This window comes from Triturus cristatus, chromosome 2_1, assembly GCF_964204655.1.
Source record: "Triturus cristatus chromosome 2_1, aTriCri1.1, whole genome shotgun sequence".
Classification (NCBI taxonomy): Eukaryota; Metazoa; Chordata; class Amphibia; order Caudata; family Salamandridae; genus Triturus; species Triturus cristatus.
Window position 1 is genome coordinate 1,022,921,251 of NC_140581.1, and position 13,295 is coordinate 1,022,934,545.

A 13,295-nucleotide genomic window follows, 5' to 3' on the forward strand; every position below is an offset into this window, starting at 1 on the left:
ACATCATGTCTCAGAGGAGTCAAGGAGCTAGTGAGGCTGCAGAATTAGAGTTCAACATTGAGGCATTGCTTACCTACAAGGTTGACCAATTGAGGCAATTCTGCAAGGCTTTTGGCTGTCCCATGAAAAGTAGCGCCAAGAAGGAGGAGCTGCAGGTGGCCTTGAGGGCCCGGTGGGAAGCCAAAGGGACTCAGGAGGCGGGTGATGTTGAGGTGGATGAGGATGACCCAGTGAATGGATTCAGTCCACAGGATTTGCCAGTGGAGGGACCACCTTCAGGTGCTGGTAGTAGCCATTCAGGGAAGAGTTTTTCACCAGAGGAGTTGGAGGAAAGCCAAAGAGTCAGAGAGCATGAGATGGAGGTGTTAAAACTTAAAACTCAGGCAGAGGAGAAGAAGCTGCTTATTGAAAGTGAAAAGCGAGCAGAGGACAGCGGGAACGCTCTCGCCTTGGAAGAGTAAAAGATTCTCTTAGCTCATGAGTTAAGCATGAGTGAACTGGACTTTAAGGTTAAAAAGGCAGAGGCCAGTTCAGATGGTGGCAGCGTACAACCAGTGCCAAGTGTGGATGAGTACAAGTGTGCACTGGATGACTGGGTGTGGGTGAGCATGGCAAATGATTTGATGGGGGAGCTCAACCTTATCCCTAGGGAGCCTAGGCTCAGTAATCTTTTTTCAGGATTGTGCCAGCCCATGTTAGGGTGCGAGCTCTTTGATTCCTGGGAGCTGGAACAGGAGCCGGACCCCTGGTAATGGGTCCAAGGGCCTGAAAAGGTCCTAGAGAGGGAAGAGAAGCGAAGTAGAACCGGTAGGTCCCAGAGTAGTGGGTAGCATACAGGCTAGCGCCCTGTCTCAAAGGAGAGAGAGGGAGAGTGAGCTGCGTCTCCAGGGGTTTACCACCCCAACCCAGAGACTGGGAGGTCCCTTACAGTAGCCCCCGGTGGGGGGCCTAGTGCCTACTTGCCAGCTGTGCGAGGAAGAACACCTTGAGTCAGGAGGGCGTGGAGCGTCTGTCATCAGAGCTCCCCCCTTCCTGAAGTTGGTGGGTGCCATTCCCAAGTGGCACGCACAGAAGTCTAAATGGAAGGTTAAGGGAGGGAGGTGTCCCTCAGTGGGAAAACCAATGAGACTGTGTCCAGCTGGTAGGGCTGGGTCCCCGAGTAGTGACCAGGGTACACCCACATTTAACCTGGAGGACAGGATAACTGGGAACAGTGTCCTGGCGGATGGGTCTTCCAGGAATACTGCTCTAGGTGGGGGTTGTCAAGGTGTCAGCACACCCAGAGAGGCCCCACCTGATTGGAGGCACCCATGGAGCGACATAGTTGGCCCAGGGAGTAGTGGCCAAGAGAATCCCCAGGGGTCAGAAAGGCATAGAACCGTAAGCTGTCCCTGTGGTAGCGGACCTGCGTCCGTGTTCTATCGCCCTAAGCAGGGAAGTCCATCAAGGTAGTTGATTGGTCTACCCTGGCTTTTGACTGGGAGGGGGTTGTGTGGGACTTGGTCCTTTTTGGCTAAAGTTCCCTAAACCTTTTGCATTTCCCCTAGACCTTTTTTAGTTCTCGCCTGGCGTTAGCAGCGCACATGCATTGGTCTCGCCATGCGAGGGCGTTTTAAAATCAATACGGATTTCCGATGTGCACGCGGATGGACAGAAGATGTGCAAGCATATGGGTTGCGGCGCACGCATGGCGTGCTTGCGATTAGAGGCTCTTTGAAGATGTGCGAGCATTAACAGACCAGATCAGTGATGATCATGCGTTTCACAAATGACAGCATAACAACGGCTGACCGTGTTTATCCTTGGCATTTTTTTCATCTCTCGTTATTTCATCGGCTGCTCTTTTTGCACTCCAGTTTTTTTGTTGTTGTACCTAAACACTTGGAGAGGATGTAAGTCACGGTACATGGCCCTTCCATTTCTACTTGCAGCCTCTGTGAACTCTTTTTGCTCTCCAGTTTTTTTGTTGTTGTACTTAAATACTCGGAGAGGATGTAAGTGGCGGTACATAGCCCTTCCATTTCTACTTGCAGCCTCTGTGAATTGTTTTGCAGTGGGGGTGTTTCAGCTAGTATAACCTTTGAAAATAAAGTTTTTATTAAGGGGCGCTTGTGTTCGTTATTGATACCTGTTCATTAGCATGCTTCACCCGCCATTTTTCAATGATCTGTGAGAATAATAAATCCTCCAACTTTGGTGTAAAGCCGCCCTGTGATGCGATCAGCCAAACCACGTGTCAGCTCTATCATTTTGTTGAACTCGCCCTTCTGTAGTTCTCCATTTTGAACTCTTATCCAACAGAACCCATATAAATGCGACCAGAGGATAGCTTTACGCACTGGCAAACTGCCTGCAATCTTATTGGCCGTTGGAATATTTTGAGCATGTTCTGTGTGGGGGGAATTGTGTGGATTGGGTTACATCACAGCCTCTTTTTACCCCCCATTTCTTATTGTGAAAGAACAATTAGTCTTTTCCCTCTTATTCAGCAGGCTGAACCCATTTAGCTTTCGTCCTCTGAACGGTTCCGTCATGAGCATCGGTTGAGCTGTGCTCATGACGGAACCGTTCCGTCATGAGCACAGCCCCTGGGGGAAGCGCTGGCGCTCCCCCCTGGGGCATCGATCGTGCCCCCACATAGGGGGATGGCAGCGGAAGAGTTTCCGCTGCCACCCCCGAGCCCCCCCACGCTTCCTGGTGACGTCAGCGCGCACAGCGCACGCCGGCGTCATCAGGAAGCGTTGGACGCGCTGGAATTCATTTCTTCCAGCGCGTCCAACGGGAAGGGTAAGTGTTTTGGTGCTGTGTTGCGGGGGGGGGGGGCGGAATTTCAGGGCCTTGAGGCATCGGGGGAGAGGAAAGAGTATTTCCTCTCCCCTGATGTCTCAATGCTGGGCATTCCTGTCCCACGATCGCGCACAGCGTCGCGATCGTGGGACAGGAATGCCCCCACTAGACCCCAGGGATGATGTTTTTGGCCATTTTGGAAGCGACCCCTTGGGCAAGGGTCGCTTCCCTGGGGGTGAATATATGAAAGACTTTTCTGCCCCCCCTGGGGGCAGATCGGTCCACTTTCGGTCCGTTTCTGCCCCCAGGGGGGGCAGAAAAGCCCACTAGACACCAGGGAATTTTACCATATCGTTATGGGAAGCGACCCCTTGGGCAAGGGTCGCTTCCCTGGGGGAGAATTTCAGAACAGACTTTTCTGCCCCCCTGGGGGCAGATCGGTCCACTTTCGGTCCGTTTCTGCCCCCGGGGGGGCAGAAAAGCCCACTAGACACCAGGGAATTTCGTAATATTGTTATGGGAAGCGACCCCTTGGGCAAGGGTCGCTTCCCTGGGGGATAATTACTCCACAGACTTTTCTGGCCCCAGGGGGGGGCAGAAAACCCCTTTGTGTCGCTTCCAGGGGGCAATTTTTATAATATGTATTTGGCCCACCCGCCCCGGGACAGAGTAGCCTTTTTTTCCCTTCTGTTTTTTCCCTGCTGTTTTCTGCCCCACCTGGAACATAACCCGATTGACCATTTGGGTAGTAATATAGCATGTTGTAATGTTTATTGTTTTATTTTTTGTGAATCGCAATAGTAATGTTTTTTTTTTTTACTTTTTTGTTCTAGGTGAAGGCTTTTGCTCTTTTCAGTTTGCCGTGTTGTTTCTGGCGGTTCTGCTGTTTGTGTAGTTTGGTAAGAGACTCTTTTTTGTACAATGTAAATGTGTTTGATTTCTCTGCATGAATTTTTTTTGCAAATGGTGTAATAATAGCAGTATGTTTGTTTTTTGAGTGTCAAAAACTTTTTGCATTGGTGCTCGATGTGTATTTTGTTGTCTTGTGAGTAATTTTTTTTTTTTTCTTCTTTCTAGTTTGATATCGTTGGTTTTTGCTGTGTCACTGCAGAGTTGGTTTCTGGTGAGTGCAGCTGTCTCTTGTAATTGGATTGTATAGTTTTTGAGTACATTGATCTTTGTGATAAAGGTACACATTTCTTTACTTACTTGGTTTGCACATTGTTGGTTGTTGTTGACTTGTTTGTGCAGTCTTCTATCTTAGTAAGTATAATGGCTAGCCGCAGGATGACTGCTCAGCAGGTTGTTGGTTTGCTGTTTGAGTCTTCCTCTGATATTGGTTCAGAGACTGACTCTGCATCTGAGGGAGAGGAGGCAGGGGACGATTCTGTCAGTGAGTTGTCTCTCCGTATGGAGTCATCGGATGATGAAGATACTCTTAGTGCGGATGAAGTGCCTGTGTTAGAGGAGGAGACTGATGTGCCGATAGTGCGGCAAGAGGCATCTGGGTTGCAGGCTGGGGCTGTAAGGCTTCCCGTTGGTGTAGTGCGGCAAGAGGCTTCTGGGCTGCAGGCTGGGGCTGCAAGGCTTCCCTTTGAAAGTGATGACCTCTGGGTTGCCCCTGGCATGGTGCAGCCGGCATTGCCAGAGTTTACTGGTGTTCCAGGGTCTAGAGTGAATACTGAAAACTTTTTGCCGGTCAATTTTTTTCAGTTGTTTATGGACGATGTGTTTTTTGCAGAGATTGTTGAGCAGACTAATTTGTATGCCCAACAGTTTTTGAGGGACAACTGTGCCAGTCTTAAGCCACACTCTAGAGCTACCCGGTGGACTCCCACAAATGTTGAAGAGATGAAGAAGTTCTTGGGTTTAACTTTTTTGACGGGCTTGCTAAGGAAGCCATCAATGTCCTCATATTGGTCTAGCAGTCCCTTGATGGCAACGTCTATTTTTCCGGCAGTCATGAGTCGTGACAGGTATTTGCTACTGCTTCGGATGATGCATTTTGTTGATAATGGTTTAGCGTTGCCACGAGATCACCCTGACTGTGACCGTCTTTTTAAGATTAGGCCTGTCCTTGATCACTTTGTTGATCGATTTCCTGAGATCTATGCTCCTGGGAAACAAATTGCAGTGGATGAGTCTTTGGTGTTGTTCAAGGGCCGCTTGGTTTTTAGGCAATACATTCCTAGTAAGAGGGCACGCTATGGAATAAAGCTGTATATGCTGTGTGACAGTAGGACTGGATATGTCTCTAATTTCAGGGTGTACACCGGTAAGGAATCTAGGTTTAACCTCCCTGGTTGTCCGTCCACTTTTGGAGTGACTGAGAAAATTGTTTGGGAACTTGGAAGAGGATTTTTTAACAAAGGCCACCATTTATATGTAGGTAACTTCTACACTGGTGTGCGGTTGTTCAGGGAATTGGCCAAAGTGGACACTCTTGCTTGTGGCACAATCCGCTCTAACCGTAAAGGTTTCCCGAAAGAACTTGTTTGTCAAAAGCTTGTGTGGGGACAGTGCAGTGCGTTGCGTTGCCAGGAGCTTCTTGCTGTGAAGTTTACAGACAGGAGAGATGTCTACATGCTGACTCCCATCCATGATGAAAGCACTGCACCTGTGACTGTTTGGGGTCAGGTCGCTGAAGCGCGCAAACCTGTGTGCATTTTAGACTATAATAGGCACATGGGTGGTGTTGACAGAGTAGATCAGAGGTTGGAACCTTACACTGCTCTTCGTAAGGCTTACATTTGGTACAAGAAGTTGGCTATCCATCTTTTCCACATGGCAATGTTTAATGCTTTTGTTGTGTTCCAGGATTCTTGCCCTGAGTCAAAGATGACTTTTGCTAAGTTTCAGGAGTCTGTAATAGGCAGCCTTGTTGTAGTGGAACAGGCAAGTGTTCCTAGAGTTGGACTGGTGGAGGATGTTGCTAGATTGAAAGAACGCCACATTCCTCCCACACCCGCAAAAGATTTTCCCAGTAGGAGATGTAGAGTCTGTTGGCGAAAAGGTTTGCGGAAGGAGAGTCGTATGTACTGCCCCGACTGTCCTTCTCATCCTGCACTGTGTCTCTCTGCTTGTTTTAGAGCGTACCACACACAAAAGAATTTTTGGGAGGATTCTTGAGTGGTAAAGTGAACTGCCTGGTCTGTATTCTTTGGATAATTTGATTCTGTTTCAAGGTTGGTGTTAGTGCAATGTATTTAGTTGCTGATTTTCTGTTAGAAGATTTGTATCTATTTGCAATTTGTTTGTGTTTTTATTTAAAAAAAAAAAAAAAATCCTAAATGTGATGGCGGTGTGTGTAGGCTTGCGCTTGGCTGTTGGTGTGTGTGGACTGGCACTTGGTTGGTGGTGTGCGTGGAATGGTGCTTGGCTGGCGGTGTGCATGGACTGGCGGTGTGCATGGACTGGTGCGTGGCTGGTGGTGTGCGTGGACTGGAGCTTGGCTGGCAGTGTGCGTGGAATGGTGCTTGGCAGGCGGTGTGCGTGGACTGGTACTTGGCTGGCGGTGTGCGTGGACTGGTGGTGTGTGCGGACTGGTGCTTGGCTGGTGGTGTGCGTGGACTGGAGCTTGGCTGGCAGTGTGCGTGGAATGGTGCTTGGCAGGCGGTGTGCGTGGACTGGTACTTGGCTGGCGGTGTGCGTGGACTGGTGGTGTGTGCGGACTGGTGCTTGGCTGGTGGTGTCCGTGTACTGGCGCTTGGCTAGCGGTGTGCGTGGAATGGTGCCTCACTTGTGTGGGAGGCCCAAGTACCCGCGGCAGGCAAGGGCCCAAAACGTAGTGATGGGACATTTGGGATAGGCAATGTTGATGTCGCCTCACTACGTTTTGGGCCCTTGTCTGCCGCGGGTACTTGGGCCTCCCACACAAGTGAGGCACCATTTTTACCGGGAGACCTGGGGGAACGCTGGGTGGTGGTAAATTTGTGTGAGCCCGGTGATGCCACTACTTTCCCACCCCAAAATGTGTGAAAAAAGAGATTTTTTCAGCAAAAATTGAGGTTTGCAGGGGATTCTGGGTAAGGAAACGTTGGGGGATCCACGCAAGCCATACCTCCCTGGAAGCCGTCGGGTGTCTAGTTTTCAGAAATGCGTGGGTTTGGTAGGTTTCCCTAGATGGCCGCCGAGCACCGGGCCAAAAACCAAAGTGACCCCCCTTGCAAAACCAGGTGGTTTTGCGATAGGCCATTTTGATGTCGCCTCACTACGTTTTGGGCCCTTGCCTGCCGCGGGTACTTGGGCCTCCCACACAAGTGAGGCACCATTTTTACCGGGAGACCTGGAGGAATGCTGGGTGGTGGTAAATTTGTGTGAGCCCGGTGATGCCACTACTTTCCCACCCCAAAATGTGTGAAAAAAGTGATTTTTTTCAGCAAAAATTGAGGTTTGCAGGGGATTCTGGGTAAGGAAACGTTGGGGGATCCACGCAAGCCATACCTCCCTGGAAGCCGCCGGGTGTCTAGTTTTCAGAAATGCGTGGGTTTGGTAGGTTTCCCTAGATGGCCGCCGATCACCGGGCCAAAAACCAAAGTGACTCCCCTTGCAAAACCAGGTGGTTTTGCCATAGGCCATTTTGATGTCGCCTCACTACGTTTTGGGCCCTTGCCTGCCGCGGGTACTTGGGCCTCCCACACAAGTGAGGCACCATTTTTACCGGGAGACCTGGGGGAACGCTGGGTGGTGGTAAATTTGTGTGAGCCCGGTGATGCCACTACTTTCCCACCCCAAAATGTGTGAAAAAAGTGATTTTTTCAGCAAAAATTGAGGTTTGCAGGGGATTCTGGGTAAGGAAACGTTGGGGGATCCACGCAAGCCATACTTCCTTGGAAGCCGCCGGGTGTCTAGTTTTCAGAAATGTCTGGGTTTGGTAGGTTTCCCTAGGTGCCGGCAGGGCTAGGGTTCAAAAACTACAGCTAGTCACTTTGCCAAAAAAGGGTCATTTTTCACTGCAAAATTGAGGTGTGACCACGTTGCGTTTTGCGCCGTTTCCTGTCGCGGGCACTAGGCCGACCCGCACAAGTGAGGTACCATTTTTCTCGTAGGACTTTGGGGAACGCGGGGTGGGTGGAAATTTGTGGATCCACGCAGATTCCAGAACTTTCCATCCCAGAAATGTGGGGAAAATGTGTTTTTTTTGTCATTTGTTTAGGTTTGCAAGGGGTTCTGGGTAACAGACCATGGTGGGAGGCAGTCAAGTCACCCCATCCTGGATTCCCCTGGGTGTCTAGTTTTCAAAAATGTATAGGTTTGCTAGGTTTCCCTAAGTGCCGGCAGGGCTAGGGTTCAAAAACTACAGCTAGTCACTTTGCCAAAAAAAGGTCATTTTTCACTGCAAAATTGAGGTGTGACCACGTTGCGTTTTGCGCCGTTTCCTGTCGCGGGCACTTGGCCGACCCGCACAAGTGAGGTACCATTTTTCTCATAGGACTTTGGGGAACGCGGGGTGGGTGGAAATTTGTGGGTCCACGCAGATTCCAGAACTTTCCATCCCAGAAATGTGGGGAAAATTTGTTTTTTTTGTCATTTTTGTAGGTTTGCAAGGGATTCTGGGTAACAGACCATGGTGGGAGGCAGTCAAGTCACCCCATCCTGGATTCCCCTGGGTGTCTAGTTTTCAAAAATGTATAGGTTTGCTAGGTTTCCCTAGGTGCCGGCAGGGCTAGGGTTAAAAAACTACAGCTAGTCACTTTGCCAAAAAAGGGTCATTTTTCACTGCAAAATTGAGGTGTGACCACGTTGCGTTTTGCGCCATTTCCTGTCGCGGGCACTAGGCCGACCCGCACAAGTGAGGTACCATTTTTCTCGTAGGACTTTGGGGAACGCGGGGTGGGTGGAAATTTGTTTATCCACGCAGATTCCAGAACTTTCCATCCCAGAAATATGGGGAAAATGTGTTTTTTTTGTCATTTTTTTACGTTTGCAAGGGATTCTGGGTAACAGACCATGGTGGGCGGCAGTCAAGTCACCCCATCCTGGATTCCCCTGGGTGTCTAGTTTTCAAAAATGTATAGGTTTGCTAGGTTTCCCTAAGTGCCGGCAGGGCTAGGGTTCAAAAACTACAGCTAGTCACTTTGCCAAAAAAGGGTCATTTTTCACTGCAAAATTGAGGTGTGACCACGTTGCGTTTTGCGCCGTTTCCTGTCGCGGGCACTAGGCCGACCCGCACAAGTGAGGTACCATTTTTCTCGTAGGACTTTGGGGAACGCGGGGTGGGTGGAAATTTGTGGATCCACGCAGATTCCAGAACTTTCCATCCCAGAAATGTGGGGAAAATGTGTTTTTTTTGTCATTTGTTTAGGTTTGCAAGGGGTTCTGGGTAACAGACCATGGTGGGAGGCAGTCAAGTCACCCCATCCTGGATTCCCCTGGGTGTCTAGTTTTCAAAAATGTATAGGTTTGCTAGGTTTCCCTAAGTGCCGGCAGGGCTAGGGTTCAAAAACTACAGCTAGTCACTTTGCCAAAAAAAGGTCATTTTTCACTGCAAAATTGAGGTGTGACCACGTTGCGTTTTGCGCCGTTTCCTGTCGCGGGCACTTGGCCGACCCGCACAAGTGAGGTACCATTTTTCTCATAGGACTTTGGGGAACGCGGGGTGGGTGGAAATTTGTGGGTCCACGCAGATTCCAGAACTTTCCATCCCAGAAATGTGGGGAAAATTTGTTTTTTTTGTCATTTTTGTAGGTTTGCAAGGGATTCTGGGTAACAGACCATGGTGGGAGGCAGTCAAGTCACCCCATCCTGGATTCCCCTGGGTGTCTAGTTTTCAAAAATGTATAGGTTTGCTAGGTTTCCCTAGGTGCCGGCAGGGCTAGGGTTAAAAAACTACAGCTAGTCACTTTGCCAAAAAAGGGTCATTTTTCACTGCAAAATTGAGGTGTGACCACGTTGCGTTTTGCGCCATTTCCTGTCGCGGGCACTAGGCCGACCCGCACAAGTGAGGTACCATTTTTCTCGTAGGACTTTGGGGAACGCGGGGTGGGTGGAAATTTGTTTATCCACGCAGATTCCAGAACTTTCCATCCCAGAAATATGGGGAAAATGTGTTTTTTTTGTCATTTTTTTACGTTTGCAAGGGATTCTGGGTAACAGACCATGGTGGGCGGCAGTCAAGTCACCCCATCCTGGATTCCCCTGGGTGTCTAGTTTTCAAAAATGTATAGGTTTGCTAGGTTTCCCTAAGTGCCGGCAGGGCTAGGGTTCAAAAACTACAGCTAGTCACTTTGCCAAAAAAGGGTCATTTTTCACTGCAAAATTGAGGTGTGACCACGTTGCGTTTTGCGCCGTTTCCTGTCGCGGGCACTAGGTCGACCCGCACAAGTGAGGTACCATTTTTCTCGTAGGACTTTGGGGAACGTGGGGTGGGTGGAAATTTGTGGATCCACCCAGATTCCAGAACTTTCCATCCCAGAAATATGGGGAAAATGTGTTTTTTTTGTCATTTTTTTAGGTTTTCAAAGGATTCTGGGTAACAGACCATGGTGGGAGGCAGTCAAGTCACCCCATCCTGGATTCCCCTGGGTGTCTAGTTTTCAAAAATGTATAGGTTTGCTAGGTTTCCCTAAGTGCCGGCAGGGCTAGGGTTAAAAAACTACAGCTAGTCACTTTGCCAAAAAAAGGGTCATTTTTCACTGCAAAATTGAGGTGTGACCACGTTGCGTTTTGCGCCGTTTCCTGTCGCGGGCACTAGGCCGACCCGCACAAGTGAGGTACCATTTTTCTCGTAGGACTTTGGGGAACGCGGGGTGGGTGGAAATTTGTGGATCCACCCAGATTCCAGAACTTTCCATCCCAGAAATATGGGGAAAATGTTTTTTTTTTGTCATTTTTTTACGTTTGCAAGGGATTCTGGGTAACAGACCATAGTGGGAGGCAGTCAAGTCACCCCATCCTGGATTCCCCTGGGTGTCTACTTTTCAAAAATGTATAGGTTTGCTAAGTTTCCCTAGGTGCCGGCAGGGCTAGGGTTCAAAAACTACAGCTAGTCACTTTGCCAAAAAAGGGTCATTTTTCACTGCAAAATTGAGGTGTAACCACGTTGCGTTTTGCGCCGTTTCCTGTTGCGGGCACTAGGCCGACCCGCACAAGTGAGGTACCATTTTTCTCGTAGGACTTTGGGGAACGCGGGGTGGGTGGAAATTTGTGGATCCACGCAGATTCCAGAACTGTCCATCCCAGAAATGTGGGGAAAATGTGGTTTTTTTGTAATTTTTTTACGTTTGCAAGGGATTCTGGGTAACAGACCATGGTGGGAGGCAGTCAAGTCACCCCATCCTGGATTCCCCTGGGTGTCTAGTTTTCAAAAATGTATAGGTTTGCTAGGTTTCCCTAAGTGCCGGCAGGGCTAGGGTTCAAAAACTACAGCTAGTCACTTTGCCAAAAAAGGGTCATTTTTCACTGCAAAATTGAGGTGTGACCACGTTGCGTTTTGCGCCGTTTCCTGTCGCGGGCACTAGGCCGACCCGCACAAGTGAGGTACCATTTTTCTCGTAAGACTTTGGGGAACGCGGGGTGGGTGGAAATTTGTGGATCCACCCAGATTCCAGAACTTTCCATCCCAGAAATGTGGGGAAAATGTGTTTTTTTGTCATTTTTTTACGTTTGCAAGGGATTCTGGGTAACAGACCATAGTGGGAGGCAGTCAAGTCACCCCATCCTGGATTCCCCATGGTATCTACTTTTCAAAAATGTATAGGTTTGCTAAGTTTCCCTAGGTGCCGGCAGGGCTAGGGTTAAAAAACTACAGCTAGTCACTTTGCCAAAAAAGGGTCATTTTTCACTGCCAAATTGAGGTGTGACCACGTTGCGTTTTGTGCCGTTTCCTGTCGCGGGCACTAGGCCGACCCGCACAAGTGAGGTACCATTTTTCTCGTAGGACTTTGGGGAACGCGGGTGGGTGGAAATTTGTGGATCCACGCAGATTCCAGAACTTTCCATCCCAGAAATGTGGGGAAAATGTGTTTTTTTGGTCATTTTTTTACGTTTGCAAGGGATTCTGGGTAACAGACCATGGTGGGAGGCAGTCAAGTGACCCCATCCTGGATTCCCCTGGGTGTCTAGTTTTCAAAAATGTATAGGTTTGCTAGGTTTCCCTAAGTGCCGGCAGGGCTAGGGTTCAAAAACTACAGCTAGTCACTTTGCAAAAAAAGGGTCATTTTTCACTGCAAAATTGAGGTGTGACCATGTTGTGTTTTGCGCCGTTTCCTGTCGCGGGCACTAGGCCGACCCGCACAAGTGAGGTACCATTTTTCTCGTAGGACTTTGGGGAACGCGGGGTGGGTGGAAATTTGTGGATCCACGCAGATTCCAGAACTTTCCATCCCAGAAATGTGGGGAAAATGTGTTTTTTTTGTCATTTTTTTAGGTTTGCAAGGGATTCTGGGTAACAGAACATGGTGGGAGGCAGTCAAGTCACCCCATCCTGGATTCCCCTGGGTGTCTAGTTTTCAAAAATGTATAGGTTTGCTAGGTTTCCCTAGGTGCCGGCAGGGCTAGGGTTCAAAAACTACAGCTAGTCACTTTGCCAAAAAAGGGTCATTTTTCACTGCAAAATTGAGGTGTGACCACGTTGCGTTTTGCGCCATTTCCTGTCGCGGGCACTAGGCCGACCCGCACAAGTGAGGTATCATTTTTCTCGTAGGACTTTGGGGAACGCGGGGTGGGTGGAAATTTGTGGATCCACCCAGATTCCAGAACTTTCCATCCCAGAAATGTGGGGAAAATGTGTTTTTTTTGTCATTTTTTTACGTTTGCAAGGGATTGTGGGTAACAGACCATAGTGGGAGGCAGTCAAGTCTCCCCATCCTGGATTCCCCTGGGTGTCTAGTTTTCAAAAATGTATAGGTTTGCTAAGTTTCCCTAGGTGCCGGCAGGGCTAGGGTTCAAAAACTACAGCTAGTCACTTTGCCATAAAGGGGTCATTTTTCACTGCAAAATTGAGGTGTGACCACCTTGCGTTTTGCACCGTTTCCTGTCGCGGCCACTAGGCCGACCCACACAAGTGAGGTACCAGTTTTCTCGTAGGACTTTGGGGAACGTGGGGTGGGTGGAAATTTGTGGGTCCACGCAGATTCCAGAACTTTCCATCCCAGAAATGTGGGGAAAATGGTTTTTTTTTGTCATTTTTTTACGTTTGCAAGGGATTCTGGGTAACAGACCATGGTGGGAGGCAGTCAAGTCACCCCATCCTCGATTCCCCTGGGTGTCTAGTTTTCAAAAATGTATAGGTTTGCTAGGTTTCCCTAGGTGCCGGCAGGGCTAGGGTTCAAAAACTACAGCTAGACTCTTCGCAAAAAAGGGGTCATTTTTCACTGCAAAATTGAGGTGTGACCACGTTGCGTTTTGCACCGTTTCCTGTCGCGGGCACTAGGCCGACCTGCACAAGTGAGGTACCATTTTTCTCGTAGGACTTTGGGGAACGCGGGGTGGGTGGAAATTTGTGGATCCACGCAGATTCCAGAACTTTCCATCCCAGAAATGTGGGGAAAATGTGTTTTTTTTGTCAT